The sequence below is a fragment of the Zalophus californianus genome, chromosome 3 (genome assembly GCF_009762305.2).
Source record: "Zalophus californianus isolate mZalCal1 chromosome 3, mZalCal1.pri.v2, whole genome shotgun sequence".
NCBI lineage: Eukaryota > Metazoa > Chordata > Mammalia > Carnivora > Otariidae > Zalophus > Zalophus californianus.
Window position 1 is genome coordinate 130386840 of NC_045597.1, and position 21671 is coordinate 130408510.

Consider the following 21671-nt stretch of genomic DNA (forward strand, 5'->3'; position numbering starts at 1 on the left):
AGCATAATACATTCTAGCTCCATTCACGTCCTTGCAAATGGTAAGATTTTCATTGGTTTTGATGGCTGAATAATACTCCATTAGACACACACACACACACACACACACACACACACACACACCACAGCTTCTTTACCCATTTCTCAGTTAAAGGACATTTGGGCTCTTTCCATAGTTTGGCTATTGTTAAGAATGCTGTTATAGGGGCGCCTGGGTGGCTCAGTTGGTTGAGTGACTGCCTTTGGCTCAGGTCATGATCCTGGAGTCCTGGGATCAAGTCCCACGTCGGGCTCCCTGCTCAGCGGGGAGTCTGCTTCTCCCTCTGACCCTCTTCCCTCTCGTGCTCTCTATCTCTCATTCTCTCTCTCTCAAATAAATAAAATCTTTAAAAAAAAAAGAATGCTGTTATAAACATTGGGGTGCATGTGCCCCTTTGAATCAGTATTTTTGTATCCTTTGGGTAATACCTAGTAGTGCAATTGCTGGATCATAGGCTAGTTCTATTTTTAACTTTTTGAGGAACCTACATATGGTTTTCTAGAGTGATTGCACCAGTTTGCATTTAGGCATCTTTTATTACCAATTATATCATGATATCTAGAAATCATGGAAACTTGTTAAATGCTTGATGAATGACAACTTCTCCTACTCCAAATTCTTAAAGAAGTGTAAGCATCTTGTCCTTAAAACACATATCACACAGATTTTTAAGGAAACTTTATTACTTAACTAAATTACTTAAGATTTTTTAATATTTTGAAAGTGTTTTCAACTACTTATAATAATTAATGACTATCATTGACTTTATACCAGAAACATTCTTTAAAAATTCATGGCATCTCAATTTTTCTTTTTATCCACATTTGAAAAATGAAAATATATCAGAGACAAAACCATTCCTAACCTTGTATGTAGCTTAACATGTGCAAGAAATATACAAGTTTTGCTGTTACAGTTTGTTTCTCACTTTAATGACACTAACATAAAAACTACTATCTGTTTGGGTTTAATCAAAGCAGCTTTCTTTCAACCTTCAATAATAATGTTAAAATTTTGATCAGATGAATGAGACGGGAGAGCAATATGGTGGACACAACCCAATTAAACTTTAAAATTCTATAATTTTGAAGTACACTAGTCTTAGCAGAGGTTAAAAAGCCATTAGAAGTGTTTTTCCATTTTCACCAGTGCTTAAGTCCCCCCAAAATTGCAAATACTTTATTTGAAGTGTATGTTTGATTAAGAACAAATCACCAAATGTCTGGATTTCTAACAAAGTGATATCCTAATTGTTTTAGAAATTCAGGCATAGATACAATAGTAGATTATTGGTTCTTTTTTTTAAAGATTTTATTTATTTATTTGAAAGACAGAGAGTGTGAGAGAAAGACATCACAAGCAGGGGGCGGGGGTAGAGGGAGAAGCAGACTCCCCGCTGAGCAGGGAGCACAACGTGGGACTCGATCTCAGGACCCTGGGATCATGACCTGAGCCGAAGGCTGACGATTAACCAACTGAGCCACCCAGGAGCCCATTGTTGGTTAATTCTAACTTAAATTTTGCCATTAAATAATGTAGTTTATTTAAAATTTGTAGGCCAAGTTACATAGAAAACATTTTATTATCATTAACTCCAAGACAAAATCCTCTCCAGAAAGTTGTGCATATAATTAATTTGGTGTTAATATGGTTAAATATAAATATAGAATATTTTCATTGTTAGAAAATTTAGAAAATATTGAAAGGCAGAGAGACCAAAATAAAATTAACCTGTTCAGAGAAAATTACTGCTGTTATTTTGAGGTATTTACTTTGTCTTTTTATCTACACACATTTGGCCAAAATGTTTTCAAGAAAGCTATAAACATTTATGTTCTCTCTAGCAATATATAAGTGTATATTTTTTCCAAACCTAAACAGTATTAAGTATAGCAATTTAAAAGTGCTTCCCAATTTGATAGAGAAAATATATTTTTTAAATGTACATTCCATGGAACATTTCTGTTTCTTCTTTGATAAATCTGTTTATTTTCTTGGTCCTTTTTCTATGGTGGTATTCATTATTTTCTTCTTTTGATAAGGGGTCTCTTTATGCTAAAAATATTGATCCCTTTTCACAAAACTTTCTATTTTTTTTTTGCCAGTTTGTCATTTTTTAATTTTTGATTTTTGGTAAACCTGGTTTTTAAAAATAAATAAAAGCATATAATTACTACTTAAAAGAACTATACAGTTAATTATAATTAAAATAGTCTCCCTTTTGTGCATATATATTTTTTCATAGTGTGAAAGCAGAGTTTTATTTTCAAGATCTATTTCTGGGAAGCACAGGACTGAGATATTCACACAATCCCTGGAGTCTTATCTGAGGCTGAGAGAGGTTACTCATTTTACCTCATATGGAACCATCTAAACCCTTCCTCTTCTCTTTTCTCAGTGTTTGGGTAACACACCTCCTCATATTTTCTGTACTATATTTTCTGAATTTGTTATTTTGAGTAGCAAAATGTCTTCAATTCATATGACTCTAATCTAAATATAATATTGCAAATAACAATACTATATACTTTTATACTCATTATAGTTTGCAAAACACTTTTACATGCATCACTCAGTCATTCAAATTCATTCCAGACATATTTTTGAGGACCTATCATTTGATTATAATCCTAAGCTTCAGAGCAGTTAGTAACTCCAAGAACAGAACACTTTTAAGTTGAATAGTTGGGCCAAACTGCCAGGTTATGACTCTCATTTTTTTCCCTAAATTGCATTCTTATATTTATTGTTGAAGAATAAATAGAGCCAGGAAACTCAAAAGAATGTATAAAGAAAAGAAATTCTCCCTCTCTCCCTTGTTTCCCAGCTACCCAGATTCCTACCCTGGAGGGAACCACTGGTACCAATCCCTCGTGTATCCATCTATGTGTTTTTATAAACACATATACACCTATTAATTTTCCTTTCCACACAAATAATGCCCTGTATCCACACTGCTTTACATTTTGCATTTGACACTTAAAAATATAACCTGGAAATATTTCTGTACTAGTATGTATAGAGCCATCGACTCTTTTTACAACAGTTTCATAAATTCCTATTTGCACAGATATGTCAAAATTATTTGGCCATTCCTCCTTGCAGAACATTTAGCCTGTTTCTCAAAGCCACAATGATTATCTTCTCATACATAGCCTCACAATATGAAATTATATTTGTGAGATAAATACCTGATAGTAAAATCTCTGGGTCATAATTGTATCTGCATTTTTAATTTGGAGAAGATCATACTGCCAAGTTAATTTTCATAGAGGGTCTACCAATTTATGCTCCCCATAAACAATAGGTCAGGGATTGTCTGCACATATCCTCAACATGGTATTTTATAAAATTTTTTTCATCTTTGCTATTTTAAGAAGTGGGAAATGATAACTTCCTATTGTTTCAGTTTGCATTCTTTCTTATGAGTAAGATTGGGGATTTTTCATACCCTTAAAATGTGCTTCCTTTCTGTGAACTCTCTGTACATAGCCTTAGTCCATTTTTATAATGGGCTATTATTCTGTTCTTATTAATTTAGGAATGCTGAATATAATAATAAAATTAGCTCTTTTCTGTAGTATAAGACGTAAATATTTTTATCACTTTGCTGTTTTTAATTTATTTATTTTTTTGGTTTATGGTAGATTTTGCCCTTTGGAGCATTTACTATTTTATTAAAGTGAATTCAACAATCCTTTCTCTAATGACTATTGTTTTTACATTACCTTAGAAAAAAAAATCTGTACTTTAAGATTTTGAAAAAATTCTACGTTTTCTTCTAATTTTTTAAAAGATTTTATTTATTCTTTTTAGAGAGGGAGAACGGGGCAGAGGGAGACTGGAGAGAATCTCAAGCAGACTCCCTACTGAGCACAGAGGCTGATGCAGAGCTCGATCTCATCACCTTGAGATCATGACCTGAGCTGAAACCAAGGGTCAGACAGTAACCTAACTGAGCCACCTAGGTGCCCCATCCACATGTTTTCTTCTAGTAACATTTCTTTCTTTCTTTTTTTTTAAAGATTTTATTTATTTATTTGACAGAGAGAGACAGCAAGAGAGGGAACACAAGCAGGGGGAGTGGGAAAGGGAGAAGCAGGCTTCCCCCGGAGCAGGGAGCCCGATGCGGGGCTCGATCCCAGCACCCTGGGATCATGACCTGAGCCGAAGGCAGACGCATAACGACTGAGCCACCCAGGCACCCCTTCTTTGTGATTTATATTTTATATTTTAAATATTTGATTCATCTGATATGTATCTTGGGTTAAGCTATGAAGTAGTGATCTGAATTTATCTTTATCTCCATGGCTATCCAGTTGCCCCAATGGTACTTATTAACTAATACTTCCTCCCCCCTATTTGAGATGCCATTTATAATTCTCATATATAATTATGTCCATTTCTGGACATTATATTTTCTTCCACTGCACTATGTACTTTATCAATATCACAGCATTTTAATTATTCTAGTTTTATAAGATGATTTAATGTTTAATGGGGTTAGCCTTATCAGATATTGCTCTTTCTTGTGTATATTGTCCTAGATAACTAGACTCGCATTATCTAATTTCAAAAATCTTATTTTTGTTTTCATCGGGATGCAGTAAATTAATAAACTTAAAAAGAATTTTCTTTATATGCTGTAACTCCTTTTCTTAATACCTTCTCTTTAGATCATAAATACAAAGTATACCATCATAATAAGAAAAATGGGCTAAGCTGGCTACCCACTTTAGAGCCTCTACTGTTAAGTACATCATTTCTAAATTAAATATAATAATGAATAAGTAGCCAATCATTTTTATTAACGCTTATCATTGCATCCTTCATGTTTAGCACCATGGTAATCATATTAATAAATTCTTTAAATAATTATTATTTCTTATTAGGGGACAACAATGACTAGTCGAATCACTTCAAAAGAGCAGTTCAATATTCCATGTCCTAAAATCACTCAAAGAGTTTTCTGAAATTTTATAGTATTTGAAACAATTGATATGCAAAAAAAATGACTTAAGGTGTGTATGTGATTTTATATTATTAGTTGCAGATAGATAATTAGGGATTATTTCGAGACTCTTTGATGAAAAAAATTATTAAAATACTGTGGATCTGGGTCTTTCTAACACACTACATGATTTTTTATATTAGACCTTAAGACAGAAGTTGTCTCTATCTGTGGGTTTACAAAATATAGTTTTCTCAGGTTTATAAGAAATTAATGTTTATAACTCAAAAGTGTATTACTTTGGGGGAAATTATGTTATTGTCAATGATTGCTGGCATATCGGAAATTGTTAATAGAAAAATTCACGTTGTTCCATCTACACATGATGTATGAAGAAAAAAAGGAAAATGTTTTCTTAACCCATTTAAATCTTCTCTGTTAGTCAGAATTAACTCTTTCTAAGAGCCCAAACTATCACAAACTTAAATAACCTCAGAGGTCACTAAAGTATGGCTGCAGAAGAGGTTATACGCATTTTATAAAGTGTTATATAGAGATGCATTTCCACTCTTTGATTATGCATGTATCCACCTCACCCAAAACATCAACATGGTTTTAGGAGAAAGGGCATACGAGCTTTGGTGCCAGGCAGATTTAAGTTTGAATCCCATGATTATAACACCTAAGGAGCTCTGTGGCATTATGCAAATTCCTCATAAATGAAGCAGAGAAAATATCCACCTTACAAGGTTATTAGAAAGAACAGAAACAGTTTGTGAGCCTTCCGCAGTGCCCAGTCTAAATAAATATTAGCATTATCATCTTTTCCCATATATACTGCAATTTTTATTTATATTATTTTTTTAAAGATTTTATTTATTTGTGAGAGAGAGAGAGAGAGAAAGCACAAGGAGGGGGAGCAGCAGGCAGAGGGAGAAGCAGGTTTCCCACCGAGCAGGGAGCCCGATGTGGGGCTCCATCCCAGGACTCTGGGATCATGACCTGAGCTGAAGGCAGACGCTTAACCGACTGAGCCACCCAGGCATCCCTATACTCCAATTTTTAAATGATAACCATGAATTAGTGGATAAAAGTAAAACCTCATTAAAATCTTAAGGGGACAGGGAGCCTGGATGGCTCAGTTGTTAAGCGATCTGCCTTCTGCTCAGGTCATGATCCCAGGGTCCCGGGATCGAGCCCCACATTGCATGCATCGCATCGGGCTCCCCGCTCTGCAGGAAGCCTGCTTCCTCTCCCACTCCCCCTGCATTGTGTTCCCTCTCTCGCTGTGTCTCTCTCTGTCAAATAAATAAATAAAATCTTTAAAAAATAAAACTAACTAAATAAATAAAATCTTAAGAGGAGAATATTTGCTACTTATGTTGTATTTCATTTTCCTAACATGTTTGTGGCTTTGATCTAAAATCTAGATCTGCAGTAAAATAGGAAGACAGCATAATAGAGTTGTTAATTTTGTGGCTCCAGAGTGACAGAGACCGGGGTTCAAATCTCATCTCTTTTACTTACTAACTTGTTATGTGAGTAAGTTAATTAACCTCTGTAAATCTTGGTTTCTGCATCATAAATTAACAAGGCTGAAAACGATTATCCTATAAGGATATCCCTATCCTATGGGAAAAAAATGAGACACTGCATTTAATCATTAAGCACATTTCCTGGTACACTTTAAGAGTGTAATATATTCTAACCATTATTATTAGTGATTTTTATCAACTTTCTCACAAATTGAATTTGCTTATCTAATGTTCTTAAGAATAGAGAATAAATTTGGTGACTTCAGAATAAAGTTTTGTATTACATATACAGGACCTTTTCTTCTTAAAAATATTTATTTCAACTCCAGATTTTAAACAAAAGAAAACTATGATCATTGCAAAACCAGACGACACTGCTTTCTACTAACAGATGGAAATATATATCACACACAGCCATTTAGTTGCTACAAATGTAAGGCTCATAAGTCCATGCAGTGCATGCAGAATGTGTGCACTGTTCTTAAGTGGTGACGAAAATTATTAAATCTATCAGGATTGTTAAATGCAAACATACTGGGAGGGTTGTAATATATGAAACCAAAGTAGAAATAATAAAATAGTTGAAAGTGTAAGAAAATAAGGAATATGGCAAATTCATAAAACATTAATCATCTGACAGTAAAAATGATTCTTTAGGACTGAGCAGCATCATGTGATGGTTAAAAGTGCTGAGCCTATGGGCGCCTGGGTGGCTCAGTCGTTAAGCGTCTGCCTTCGGCTCAGGTCATGATCCCAGGGTCCAGGGATCGAGTCCCGCATCAGGCTCCCTGCTCCGCGGGAAGCCTGCTTCTCCCTCTCCCACTCCCCCTGCTTGTGTTCCTGCTCTCGCTGGGTCTCTCTCTGTCAAATAAATAAAATCTTAAAAAAAAAAAAAAAAAAAAAAAGTGCTGAGCCTAGGTAACATCCAGCAAGATACAAAGAAACATTATTTTAAAAAACAAAAAACATTCTAGAATGGGTCAGAGGATTTTCTTCATCAGAAACTTAATTGACAAAGCAAGAGAAAGCTAGGTATACATTTAAGAAGGTAAAATCCAAGCATAGGGACGCTGTGGATGAAATATTCCCGGCAGCCCAGGAATGGTTCAATAGCAAAAGGCCCTTTAATTCAATATCAGAACAAGTGAGTTAAGTAGCATACAGGCCAAGGGATTCTTTGGAATATCTGTGGACATCACTGAGAAGAGTTGTCATCTACTTATAAGATTTTTGGTGTAGACATTCCTTTAGAGTATATATCAGCAGGGGAAAGAGGTACTATGGAATAATTAACATAAATTGACAAACAAGCCTTTTGCAAACTAATGTGTTCACCAACAGAGGAACTTCCATGTTTCATACTTCTCTACTCCCTCTTGGAACCAGAGGCTAAGATTATGGTGAGGCATTTAGTAGACCTGAACTTAATCTGGAATATGATGAAATCCATTTAATAATGTTTAAAATGTATATTCTCTTTTGAGGTTGTTGTTATTGTTTGAAAGACAGAAGATGAAGGGTATGGCTATTTTTTTAAAGGGGTTAATTAAATGTATGATAGCATTTCTTACTTTTCACCATTTTGAGACACGATTTTCAGAATTCCATAATAGATATATACAGAATAGTGGATAAAATTCCAGATTAGAGAACAGCCACGGAGTGACAAGTAAATTGGAAGAAAATTTATATTCCAGTAGGTATCTGGCCAGGAGACTTGGATTCTGAGATAAGGTGAGTATTGAGGCAAAAAGAGTCTAAAACAATTCAAAGGCAAAGGTACTTAATTTTTATTTGTAGACTTTACTTCTATTATTCTAATTAGTTCACTGAACTGTTTATAAGCAAAAAGATGTTCATATGTCATATTTTCATGACAATGTAAAGCATACTCAGTGACCTTGAGTTGCCATAAATAGTCACCATTTTTTATTTGCTGGTAGCTACCCAAGGGGAAAAGGTACTGCCTATGGGATTTAACCACCACAAGGACTATCTAATGGAACAAAAAATATTTGTGGTACAAACTCTAACCTTCAAACTTCAGTTCTCAGTAGCAAGCTCTTCTAAAAACACTTCTAGCAAAATTGATTGAGAAATTAGTATCTTCATAAGAACTAAGGATTAGAGGAAAGATTTTTAAACTTACTAAAATGAATCTAAGATTCTAAAAAGTAGAAGTCATTGATTTACTAAATACTTAAGAAAACAAGACAGTCTTTCATTCATTTGCCCATTTGTTTACTCACTCAAGTATTATTTAGTGCTCTGTGTAAAACATTGTGGTGGGGTTGGAGGAGATTTAACTGTAGCAAAACAATTCTTGCTCTACTTAAATCATCTACTACTGAGGATTATAATATAAACTGTAGCAAAACAGAATTCTTGCTCTACTTAGTCAAATCATTTAATACTGAGGATTGGAATATAAACAGTTCTTGAATTTATTAACTAGTTAGCAAGAATCAGAATTCCTAGACTATATAGGAAGGGACCAAACCCAAATAGTTTTCAATAATAGGATTGGTCAAAAGGATGAATAAACCCAATCAGCAGAAGAATATGATAATCTTTCTATACCAGGAATCTCCCTAAATTGCTAGCATATTCTTCCAATCATTCAAGGACTTTAGTCCTAGCATACAAGAAAAAAAATGAAATAAGGTGGCTACCTTAAAGGTAAGGTAAATATTCAGAGTAAGGAATATTTACCTTACTCTGAGTAAGGAATGAGTAAGGAATATTTGAGCTAAAAAACTAGACCCCTAGGAGGGGTGCCTGCGTGGCACAGTGGGTTAAGCCTCTAACTTTTGGTTTCAGCTCAGGTCGTGATCTTAGGTCTTGATCTCAGGGTTGTGAGATGGAGCCCCATGTCGGCTCCATGCTCAGTGCAGAGTCCACTTGGGACTCTCTCTGCCCCCTCCTCTGTGTGTGTGCACTCTCACGTGTGCTCTCTCTCTCAAATGAGTAAATCTTAAAAAAAAAAAAAAAGGAAAAAGGAAGACCTCTGCAAAAGAAAGGCTAAGGGAAGTTGGAGACTCTTAGATTCTATAATGTCTACGGGGATTGAAAAAAAAAATGGATCCAATGGATCACAGACCTAAATGAAAGAGCTAAAACTATAAAACTGTAATAAGAAACCATAAGAGAAAATCTTTAAAACATTGGATTTGGCAATGTTTTCTTGGATATGGCACCAAAAGCACAGGCAACAAAAGAACCAAAACAGATATTCTAGATTTCATCAAAATTGAAAACTTGTGTGCCAAAGGATACTGTCAGAGAGTGAAAAGGCAACCCAGAGAATGGATAAAATATCTGCAAATCATATATCTGATAAGAAATTAATATCCACAATATATTAAGGATTCCCAAAACTTAACAACAAAAACAAACAAATAACTATTAAAAAACAGGCAAAGAACTTCAATAGACATTTCTTCAAGGAAGATGTACAAATGGACAATAAGCACATGAAAAGATATTCAACTTCACTAACCATTACAGAGAATAAAAACCACAATAAGATACCACTTGACACCCAGTAGAATGGTTATTATTTAAAAAAAAGAAAAAATAAATGTTAGCGAGAGTGTGGAGAAATTGAAACCCTTATGCATTGCTGGTGGGAATGCAAAATAGTGCAGCTGATGTGGAAAACGGTATGGCAGTTCTTCAAAAAATTAAACAGAATTATCATATGATCCAGAAATTCCACTTGTGGGTATATACCCAAGAAATTTAAAGCAGGGATGCAATCAGATATTTGTCCACCGATGTTCACAGCAATATCATTATTCATAATAACCAAAATGTAAAAGCAACCCAAATGTCCATCAACTGATGAATGGATAAACAAAATATGATCCATACATACAATGAAATACCAGGCAGCTTTAAAAAGGAAGGAAATTCTGACATATGCTACATCTATGAACCTTAAAAATATTATGCTAGGTGAAATAAGCCAGACACAAAAGGACAAATATTATATGATTCCACTTATATGAGATACCTAGAATAATCAAATTCATGGGTAAGGAGAGTAGAATAGTGATTACCAGGGACAGGGGTAGGGGTAGCAAGGTAATGTGTTCTTTCTTGTTTAATGGGTACAGAGTTTCAGTGTGGAACGGTGAAAAAGTTCTGGAGATGGATGTTGGTGATGGTTGCCCGACAATGTGAATGTACTTAATGCCCCTGAATTACACACTTCATAAGAGTTAAAGTGGCAAATTCTGTGTTATAAATACTGCACCACAATTATTATTATTATTTTTAATTTCACAAGAATTTGCTGAAAACTGTAAGGAAGAGAGAGTCAGTAGAATACCAAAGTTATAGCAGTTAGCAGGGGGTCAAGCTTGACAGGATACACGTGTGCTTCCCTGGTATCTATTTTGCTAGGTAATACTCCTTTCTATCTATGTAGTGCCACTGTTTCATAAGAAATTGTACCACAGATACAAAAAAATCAATCAAAATATGCAAAATGTTACTGCATTCTCACCATGTTTTAGTTTCCTGAATTTAAACATTTAAAGATACTCTCATTTGTAGCCTCTGTCATGTTAGCCCTTTTGTCCTCAAATGGTAATAAGGGCTTCTAAGAATCTAATTTATTGCAGATGGGAAGAGAAGATAAGACATTTACATATAAATCACAAAGAAATGGCAAGAAGATTAATTTTATATGGAAATTAGGAGTTTCCCAAATATTTATTTGGATTGTGTGGTACCTATATTCAGAATGGGATCCAGTTAAAAAAAAAAAAAAAAAAAAAAAGGCACAATTCATCTCCCCCCGAAGTTTGTCCCATGCTGGTCACTGAAGCATTTGCTCATTATACAGACCTTTAGGCAGACTTAGTAACCTTTCCCAAATTAAGAAAATTCCCACACCTTCTATCACTTTCTACCTCGCTCTCTGCACTTTAGCCACACAGACTTTCTTGCTTTTCCATAAACACATCAAATATGCCTTCAGGCTGGTGCAACTGCCTCTTCTTGTGACTGGAATGATTTTCCTGTTGCTTCCCTGGCTCCCTCACTTCCCTACCTCAAATATCACCTCTAAAGGGCTTGTCTAACCACCCTTATTAAATAATGCCTCCTTCCCTAATTCTCTGTGTCCTGCTGTATGTTTCTCCACAGCATACAGATAGTGGGTTCTGTTTATTTACTCATTATCTATCTCAAAACTAGCATGAAACCTTCAGGTTCTGTTCACTGTTGTATCTATGCTGTGTGTAACAGTGCCCGAGTAGCTACTCCGTAAACACCTGCGGAAGGAAGAGAGTGAATAAAGGAAGAAGGGAGGAAAGGAGGTATTGCTGTTCATTTGCAGAAACATAAATGCTGAGAACAGTGATGCTGAGTTTTAAGAGCTGACCTGGAGCCACTCAGCCTCCCTTTACCGCTACCCTTGGGATCTCTGCCAGGCTCTCCCTCCCCACAAACCTCAACGGCACTGATACCAATTTGGATGCCAACTCCTGACCTACACATTTTAGACGCCAACCAGACACAGCTTAATGACTGATCGCCAGCTCAAGACAAATCAGTTAGAAATTTTAGTTTTAACTTTTTTTTTTTTTTTTTTTTTTTACTGATGGACTACAGTCCACTTCTTAAGCAAATCCTCCAATAGGTAACTCTCACTTTTAGGAAAGGATCAGGGTGTCAGTCTTTGTAGTATATCAAATTGAGTACATGTTAAAACATTTTGGCTCTTTTATGCAAAGAAAGCTAAATATTGTCATCTAGAATTGATGAACCCAAACTGTGGCAAAAAATAAGCAGGAGTGCTATTCCTTTTCTGAGTAAGAAATAAGAAATATGACTCATTCATCATGACCTAGTAATGTTAAAAAGCTAGGTTTGAGAAGTCTAAATTACTAAACTCAACTTATTTCTCCCACATACTTAGTAAGTTTCAATGAAAAGGAGCTATTTGTAATGAGTTGAGCATATATTGGTGTAATAAATATGATTCATTTCTTCAGCAAATCTGTATTGAGAATGACTGCATCTAAGGCACCATGCAGGGATGCTAATATGAACAAGCTATGGTCTCTACACTTAAAACCTTAACAGTCTAGTGGACAAGCTGCCAGTCAACAACCATTAGAACTCAGATATACCACAGAACTCAAGCTTCCAATTGTCATGTTTATATACCCCACTAAAATGCAGTATCTAAGTAGACACTAGATATTTAAAGATCATTTGCATTAGAAAATTATATATAATGCAAAATAAATTTTCCAAAAATGCTTTAAAACTCTTAAGAGTAAACACCTTGAGTCATTAATGTTAAACTTTAATCGACATAAATCATTGTCTCTTTGTGACAATAAGTACTATGATTTAGATTACATTTGAGTGTATCAATTTGGGGTACTAAAAATATTTGTACTCCTCTAATTAAAAATGTCTATATTCTCAATTTCTGGGACATAAGAACTTTAGATGAACACTCTCTTCTTCTTTCCTAACCCTGCATAAGGTCACTTTGCTTTCTCTACTTCATCCCCTAACACCCAGGATCTCATACATGGCTTCATTCCCTCTTTCTTCTCCATTTCATCACTCATAGTTGAGGCTGAATGGACTTTGCCTAGACATTTCACACTCTTACCCCTTTTAATGGGACTCGTGCTTTTCTTTCAAACTCTTGTCTAGGTTCGGGAAGTTCCTTTGATTTCCTCAAAATAAAACAAGCAAACATTCTAATCATGGCCAAGTCAGAGTAATACAATAACATCCCTAGACCAAGAAAGCAAAGTCCCTCAACCTTTAAAACAACCTCAAAAACACTTTAAATGTCTTGGTATGTTTCATAATATCATAATGTCTTCAAACTTCCACCTAAATCTCAACTTCGGTTTAACACAAATAGACTACCCAAGAATCAGTATTCAAGATGAACATTTAAACAAGCTTCAATCTGTCTTATTCTCTAGGGTTGTAATTACATAGTCTGCTTTAATTGCAAATGGAGATTATTTCAGCTTCTTTATGGATTGAAAAGATTTCAATCCTTGGTAATGTAATCACTAGGTATATTTGGGTGGGATATGTACAACAGCATTCATAGGATAAATACAATTTTATTGCCTCTGAAAAGAATGTGCACATTACTCAGGTTAGTGATCACTGCAAGTCTTTAGGAAGGTTAGCAAACGTCTGAGCCTTAGTGTTCTCAACTCAAAAAGTGGTTGTAAAAATTTAAAAGAAGCATCTTAAGATCCCTTAATGAACTGCTTGGCAAAATTGAGCTCCATATCTGAGGCTGTTAAATTAATGTTATTATCAGAAATCTTAACAATATGTAAATGGTGCTGCTATCCATATTTTTCTTTATGACAGGGTACTTGTTCATATATTCATTTTCTGTCTTCATAATGTTGCCATGACCCACCTCTTGCAATGCAATCTATTATCTTTGTAACTGAGGAAGAATTGTGGCTTGCTAAAGAAAACAATAAATAAAACAACTCAATTATCACCCTTAGTTCGATGATTTCCTTTATAATATTTGATTTTTGTTAATGATCACCAATGAAATAAAGTAAGTGAATGGCCATATTGGCAAATAATTCCTTCAGGCTCAAACATCTTATTTGCTGATTTAAAAATTGAGAGTTACATTCCTGATGATTGAAGTACTAGAGTAAGTTTGATTTCACACATAAGTGAGAAATTTCATAATATGTTCTTTAAAAAAATTCCAATCAAAGTAGATAGTTTTAAGATGCATTATTAGGATATCTGGCAGGTTACCTCTACTGAACTGCTCTCTATTAATGAAAAATTTTGATGGATCAGGTTCAAAACAGAAAGAAAACATAACTGGATAGTTAACAAATTCTTGAGTTTTAGATTCTTCTTTCATGTTTTCCTACTTATAAGTTTTTAGATACTTCACATAAACTATTTGTAATAGCTTATTACTGACAACTTTACCAACAGAGAATTCAAAATGGAATGGTCCTATTAGAGATGTATAACTAGAACTGTCTTTAAAAACAGGATTAAAAGTAAATGTAACAACCGCACTTTAAATGCTGTACCATTTGTATTCAAAATAGAATACATTTTGATTATAATATACTAAGTTACCAAATGTCTACCTACCATTTTAGAACACCTCCTTATCATGTGTGAGACCCTGAAATGGACTTTTTGTATAGAAACCTAATTTGTATAGAACCCCTTAGAAGAAGACACTTCCAATCCGACAAATAATGAAGTTGCATTGGAGAAAAAGTATTTGGTTAAGACCACATATAGCAAGAGAAATATCTAGAAAAACACATTTCAACTACACTAACATGAATACAAATTTATTCCTCTATATTTTTAACCCTTTATAAAAATATTTTATAAATATTCTGAAATATAGTAAGGATGTAATATGAATTTTTAAGAATGTCTCTGCATAACAATCCTATAAACATTCATTCCTGAAAGTCTGTCAGATGATCTCATGAGATTGTAAGAAGCTTGTTCCCACTTGACCCTTGAGGATGCCATTTCTCTTCTCCCTACATGAATTACCATGAGCCAAGTTTGTCCCAGGAAACAAGAATATGTGTTACATTAAGGAGGACAAATCATCACTTAAACTTTGTTATATTTTATTCCATGAAAGGATCATCTATAAAGATTAGTCCCATAATACTCATCTATATGGAATGTTACTTTTATATCATTATCCAGAGAAAGCAAGGAAGGCATAGTTTACCAGTAAAATATTCAATGTCTCTTATTCAAAATGTACATACAGTTAATAAGCTATCCTCACCCTAAATCCTGAATGGTCCATTGTCCATTGGACTTGAAAGAATAATCACTTACTCTTTAAGTTAAATCAATAAATAAGAGGATACTTTTTTATCAATAACATTTTTCTCATTTTCCCGTTTTACTTTTCTGTATACATTTTAATATCTACCATTTACTTCTTTTTTTTGAATTTCTAATTACAGGCTCTCAGGAAGATGAAAATAATTACTTAGATTCTAAGATACACAGTTTATGAGCAACTAGTACAGTTGACAGATACTACATCTAGTGAAATCACCCCTATTTTTTGAAAATAATCAGATGACACAGGATGTCTAGTTTGGCATATAACACACAGAAAATTTCATTAGAAATCTCTACAGAAATGTTTTGTGCTTGTTTTTTTAATGCATCTGTCTAATCTTATTAATCCTTCTTTAGGAGCTCCATTTTCCAATTATTTGTATTAATAATTTGACCAAACAGTGGAGAAAAATTTGTATTACTGGCATATATATCAGATGTTCAGAAGATGATGTGTAGAGAAGAGAAAAAGGGACAGAAAAAGGCATACACATTTGCAACGACGTGGATGGAACTGGAGGGTGTTATGCTGAGTGAAGTAAGTCAATCAGAGAAAGACATATATCATATGACCTCACTGATATGAGGAATTCTTAATCTCAGGAAACAAACTGAGGGTTGCTGGAGTGGTGGGGGGTGGGAGGGATGGGGTGGCTGGGTGATAGACATTGGGGAGGGTATGTGCTATGGTGAGCGCTGTGAATTGTGCAAGACTGTTGAATCACAGATCTGTACCTCTGAAACAAATAATGCAATATGTGTTAAGAAAAAAAAAAAAAGAAGATAGCAGGAGGGGAAGAATGAAGGGGGGTAAATCGGAGGGGGAGACGAACCATGAGAGACGATGGACTCTGAAAAACAAACTGAGGGTTCTAGAGGGGAGGGGTGTGGGGGGATGGGTTAGTCTGGTGATGGGTATTAAAGAGGGCACGTTCTGCGTAGAGCACTGGGTGTTATGCACAAACAATGAATCATGGCAGGCGAGAATTCTACCACTGAACCACCAATGCCCCACCAAACAATGAATCATGGAACACTACATCAAAAACTAATGATGTAATGTATGGTGATTAACATAATAATAAAAAATTTAAAGAAAATAAAATCTTTAGAAAAAAAAAGAAAAAGGCATACATTGCAGAGCAGAGATGGTAGGTTAATGACATGGTAAATGTACTTACTCCCTCTAAATTTCCAAGTGAAGAATCAGGTGCAATTAGTTTTATTGTATTTTGATAAATGATTCAGAAAGCTTTGTAAAAAAATCCAAGGAGACATTTTAAAGAAATTTATAATCAATAATAAAAGTCTCTCAGACACATGACAAAAGGAAATCATGAAATGAATAGCAATGAAATCACAATTAAAGAAATTGTATATTTTAATAATAATACATGGCATTTTGGGTTCCCTGTTATATCAGTTTAAAAATCCAAAGGTAATCCATTTCCTGTATAAGAGAGGAAATAACAGCATGTTTTCCCTTAAAATACAGTTGTTATTCTAAAGAAAAAAAGAAGAAAGAACTCTTCTCAGTGTGGCTAAAAAGATATCAAATAATTCAACTGTATATAAAATGTCAACTCAAATTTGTCTGTGGCAGATTATGTTTATTGGCACTGTTCAAGGCATCCCCACCTCCTGTCCCTCTTTATCGTGGTCTGGCCTTTTTCCTCACCACCCAGAAGAGTTTTGTTCCTCCAAAATTTATTCTACCTTTGGCTGCCAAGAGCTGATGGCTTTCCCTGTTGCGTAAAGCCATTTCCTTCCAGCTATACATGGGGGTGGGGGTGGGGGAGAGCCAGTTAAACCTTCAATGAAGAAATTCCGTTTTGCAGGATGGCAAGATATGGAAACTGTTCTCTCATATTCTACAAAAGTAGTCTACCCACATTCTGTGAATTCTCTTCCATAAATCCTCAAATGAAAATTAGTTTTATACAATCTTATAATATCCATTTTATTAATGCACTGCCATCTTATGTGGTATTCTAACTTACATCATTCTGAAGAAGAAAGCTATACTACCTCTGTGTAAGAATAATAAGCTAATTTGACATGTAAAACAGGGGGCCATCTCCAATTAACACACAGGGGCACTCCCACCCATTACAACCACAATGTGCCACCTTAGTAGCAAATTTAACAAAATTCATGAAATAGTTTAGTCCTTCCAGAAGAAATATGATTGCAAATTCTTTACAAGAAAAAAAGCTGGTCACTCGCTAGATAAAAAATATGAAAGCTGCTTGCCTAACTGAAAGCTAGATTTTCAACCACATGTTAATACCAAAAATATTTAACATCTTTAAATATGGACTCAAAAAAAATAATAATGGGTGGGTTATTGCCATATGAAGTGTGTATATTTGTATAAATTCTAGTATAAATTAACATTATCATTAACCAGCATGAATTTTGAAGCCCCTTTTCCTCCACACCGAATAATAGTGATAGATCTTCACGGATTAGCCCACAGTGTCTCTCCGAACCTTCCCAAGTGGACACTTTGGATTTGTGAGATAATTTGCCCCTTGAACCTGGAGTAAACACCAACTTGGAGCACAGGATCTATGGCCTCGGCCTCATTTGAACATACTTCCATCAACTGAGCTCATTCAAGTATCCATATTTATTACAAAACAATATTGTAAATGTAGTGATTACTGAGAGATCCTCAAATTGTTGGCAAAAGATACAGAATTAAACCTAATAAGGTCATCATTGCACGTTAGAAGTCACTCATACAAAAGTCATATTGGCTTATGCACTCCAGTTTTCCTTCCAAATATATCTTAATCCAGTTGTGGTCACTGCTTTCCTAAGAATATGTTATAATCTACTTACCTTTGAACACATTATAGCCTACTGCTGCTGAAAGATGGGAATACATCTCAGGATATTTTACTCCCTCAAAATCATAGTACAGGGTTGTAAATGTACCAGATGCTCAACAAATAAAAGAGAAATTGAATCATAAAATGCGGAAATAGACTGGGTTGATGTGCTCTATGGTGAAATAAGTCATATCTTTGTACTTTATTATTTACATAAATATTTAGGAACCCCCCCACTACTTCATGGCACTGTTCTGGACACTGGGCCAACAATAAAGACTTGGTCTCTGTTCCTTTAGAGCTTTCAATATTCAAATCCACAAAATATCTGCATGCTATAATAAGCACCATGAAGGAAACAAACAAGTACCAAGACAGAGACTAACAGATGACAACCTACTTTTGACAGGTAATCAAGAATGATCACTTGAGGAAGAGACCTTTGAGCTGAGATTTAAAGTTTGAGAAGGAGCTAGCCATTCAAAGAATGAAAGGAATAGTCCATGCACTGGGAACAGCATTTACAAAGCCTTAGGGGGTGAAATTATTCCATGTGTTACAGGTACTAAAAGACCAGTGTGACTGGAGCATATAAATGAGGGGGATGGATTCAGGGAGGTTATAAAGAAGGGCCAGATCAGAGACAGCTTTATGCTAACAGAAGGAATTTGTTGTTGATAGGTTTCTATGTGTCTGCATTTATTCTTTTTTTTCTACGCAGTCAGTTAATGAATGTTTTTAAGGAGAGGCACGATGGTATTGCTATGTATGGAGAGTGAATCGTAGGGGAGGAAACTATGGAAGTAGAGAGACTAATATGAAGCCTGTAGCAGAAATCCAGGTAAATTATGATGGTGGTTTGAACTAATTTATTGGCATAGTAGACACAGAGAACAAGGCTAAAGAGATATATCTGAGAAGTATAAATGAATAGAGATATATTTGGAAGAGAAAACTGATAGATCTAAATCTGGACTAGTTATGGATGAAATGCTGTCTGAGGAAGAGAGAGAGCAATAACATTTGGATGGTGAAGCCATTTATTCAGATGTTAAAGACTGGGGGAAAAGATCTAAGACAGTTTTAGAGAAAATCATAATCATACCATTATGACATTTAGAAGGATCCATTTACATTAATAAACTTTAAGCTCCTCAGCAAGGTCAGGCCTTGGATTAGAAAAATACCAAATAAATCCTTCCAGCATATCATATTCTTTCATATATCTACTAGGAATAGAAATTAGATAAATGTTAGTTTCTATTATTAATGCAAAATGCAAGAGTCTATTTTTTTTCTTGCCACAAAGAAAGTGGTTTGGTCATATTGAATACAGTGAATAGGACCCCATTGATTCCACCTCTGAATTTCTTACATTTTCTTTGCTGCCAAAACCCACCTCAGCCACAGGTAGCAAAAATACAGAAGCACTACCACTGGAGGGTTCCCATGATTATTTCCTGGTCCTATGGGACACAATGAGGTATAAGGATGCTTTTGGCAGAGAGTCAGACCTGACTCATCTTTCTTCTGTAGACTCATTAAGGTACCCAGTTAGCCCTGCCCTAAACCATAGGAATCATGGCATATTGTATACTGAACCTCTGTAAAAATATGACACTGTGTCCCATGATTGCACAATGGTTCACTTCCAAAAGGGAACCTCCAATAGACAGGTAATTTAAAGATATACAAAATGCAACTACTACCAGTTGCCTAAAGGCACACTCCATTACACCAAAAGTTATATTTTGTCTAGTGTTCTGTGAATAAGCTATTCTAACAATCATGATAACTCCATACATAAGGAACAGATAAGACTAGCTTTGAATAACCAAAAAAAATTTTAAATCCTATTTACCATAGTTTCTGAGAAAGTGAATTCTAGTTTAATTATTTTTAAAAATGGAAAAAGAATTTGAAGATGTTTCAATAAAATAGACTATTCAATCATTGCATTTGGTTTGCAGATTATATATAGTTAGGTTTTATTGATGTTAAAGCAAAAATCATGGAAATATATTTTAAATTCTCAAAAGAAAGAAAGAAAGGAAGGAAGGAAGAAAAAAGAAAGAAAGAAAAACAATGTCTTCCTCCTGCCCATTGGGAAGGAGGAAAAATAGAAAAGAACATTAATCGTGTTTCTGAAAAGAAATGAGCCTCCCAACACTGACACACAGAAACTGAAAATCCACCATTCTTTGAAAAGCCTGATTTGGTCTTTATCTTCCTGAAGTTATTGAAGTTAGCTTTTTCAAAAAAAACTACCCTAAGCTTCTCAGATATAAAACTGTTCTTAGCTTCAGAGGAGATAAACATTACTAGGAAGGCTGTAACTATAAATTTAAAAGAAACACTAAAATAATGAGTAAAATGTTTGTTATAATCACAAAAGTTGACATTAAAGTTTCTTAGTTTGGTAATCTTGTTTTGATCCTTTGTCTTTAATACAAGCAACGAAAATACCTACTTCTTCCCTGAAAGTAAATGACAGTTTCAGTTGAGATCGATAAAAAGTTAAAATGATTCTAAATCTTTTCTGAATTGCACTATAAAATGCTTATTTGTTGGGGGGAATTGTGTTTGAGAAATGGGGCTAAGCAGTCTTGTCTATTCCTCATGTTTGTGAGCTGCGAATGAGTGCGGCGCTGCTTCGCTGTCCCTACAGGTAGGATCCGCTATGCTGGTTCTGCACGCTCACCTTTGCAGATGGGAAATACAACACAGGCTTTTTTTCTCGCAAAGAATACGACCTGCCCCTGGAACTGAAACCCATCCAACAATTTTGCTAGCATAGACAGTAAGAAAGAGCGGACGCAAACCATCAAGTATAAGTGCCTTTCCTTTCCACATTTTCGGAACCTTCCAGCAAACACACACAGTCAAAATCCGCACTGGAAACAGGTGCCTTTCCAGCTCCTCTTTCTCCAATTGCTTGGACCTCTCCGTTCAGCTTCTCTCCTCTCTACTTTCGGGTGGCCTAACACCAAGTGGCCAAAACCGCGAGATGGGAAAATGGATACAGGTGGGTGTGGCGGCTGAGGCGAGCGCTGGCGAGAGACGGAGGGCTTCCCGGTCCGCCACACTAGAGGAGGAACAGAAAAGGCACTTACTTGCAACCCTGCCCGCCGACGATGCCCATACAGCGCCCCCCGCACAATCTGGCCTGTAAGGAGCGCGCGGGCTTCAGGGACCCTTCCTCGCTCCTGGTTTCTCCCCACCGGCGTTCTCTCTGTAGCTCCTTCGCCCTCTTTCTTTTGGCTCCTGTTGCTCAGCGGGCGCCTGCCACCCCCAGCCGCTGGCACGCAGGCTAGCCCAGCTCCAGCCCAGGCGAGAGGGTGGAATTGGAAACCAGACCCCCGCCGCCGGAGCGCTGGCGAGGGCCAGCACGGAGACTGAGCCCCTCCTTCCGGGGCGCGCCCAGACCAGCGGCAG

General features: G+C 35.5%; 1 protein-coding gene across 1 annotated transcript in view; it reads right to left on the reverse strand.

Moving 5' to 3' along the window:
- Positions 1 to 21618, reverse strand: part of SCN9A (sodium voltage-gated channel alpha subunit 9) — a 177229-nt gene extending 155611 nt beyond the window's left edge. The window contains 1 exon segment of the mRNA XM_035726822.1: positions 21350 to 21618. The gene's annotated coding sequence lies outside the window, so the exon portion shown is untranslated.
- Positions 21619 to 21671: the final 53 nt, after the last annotated feature.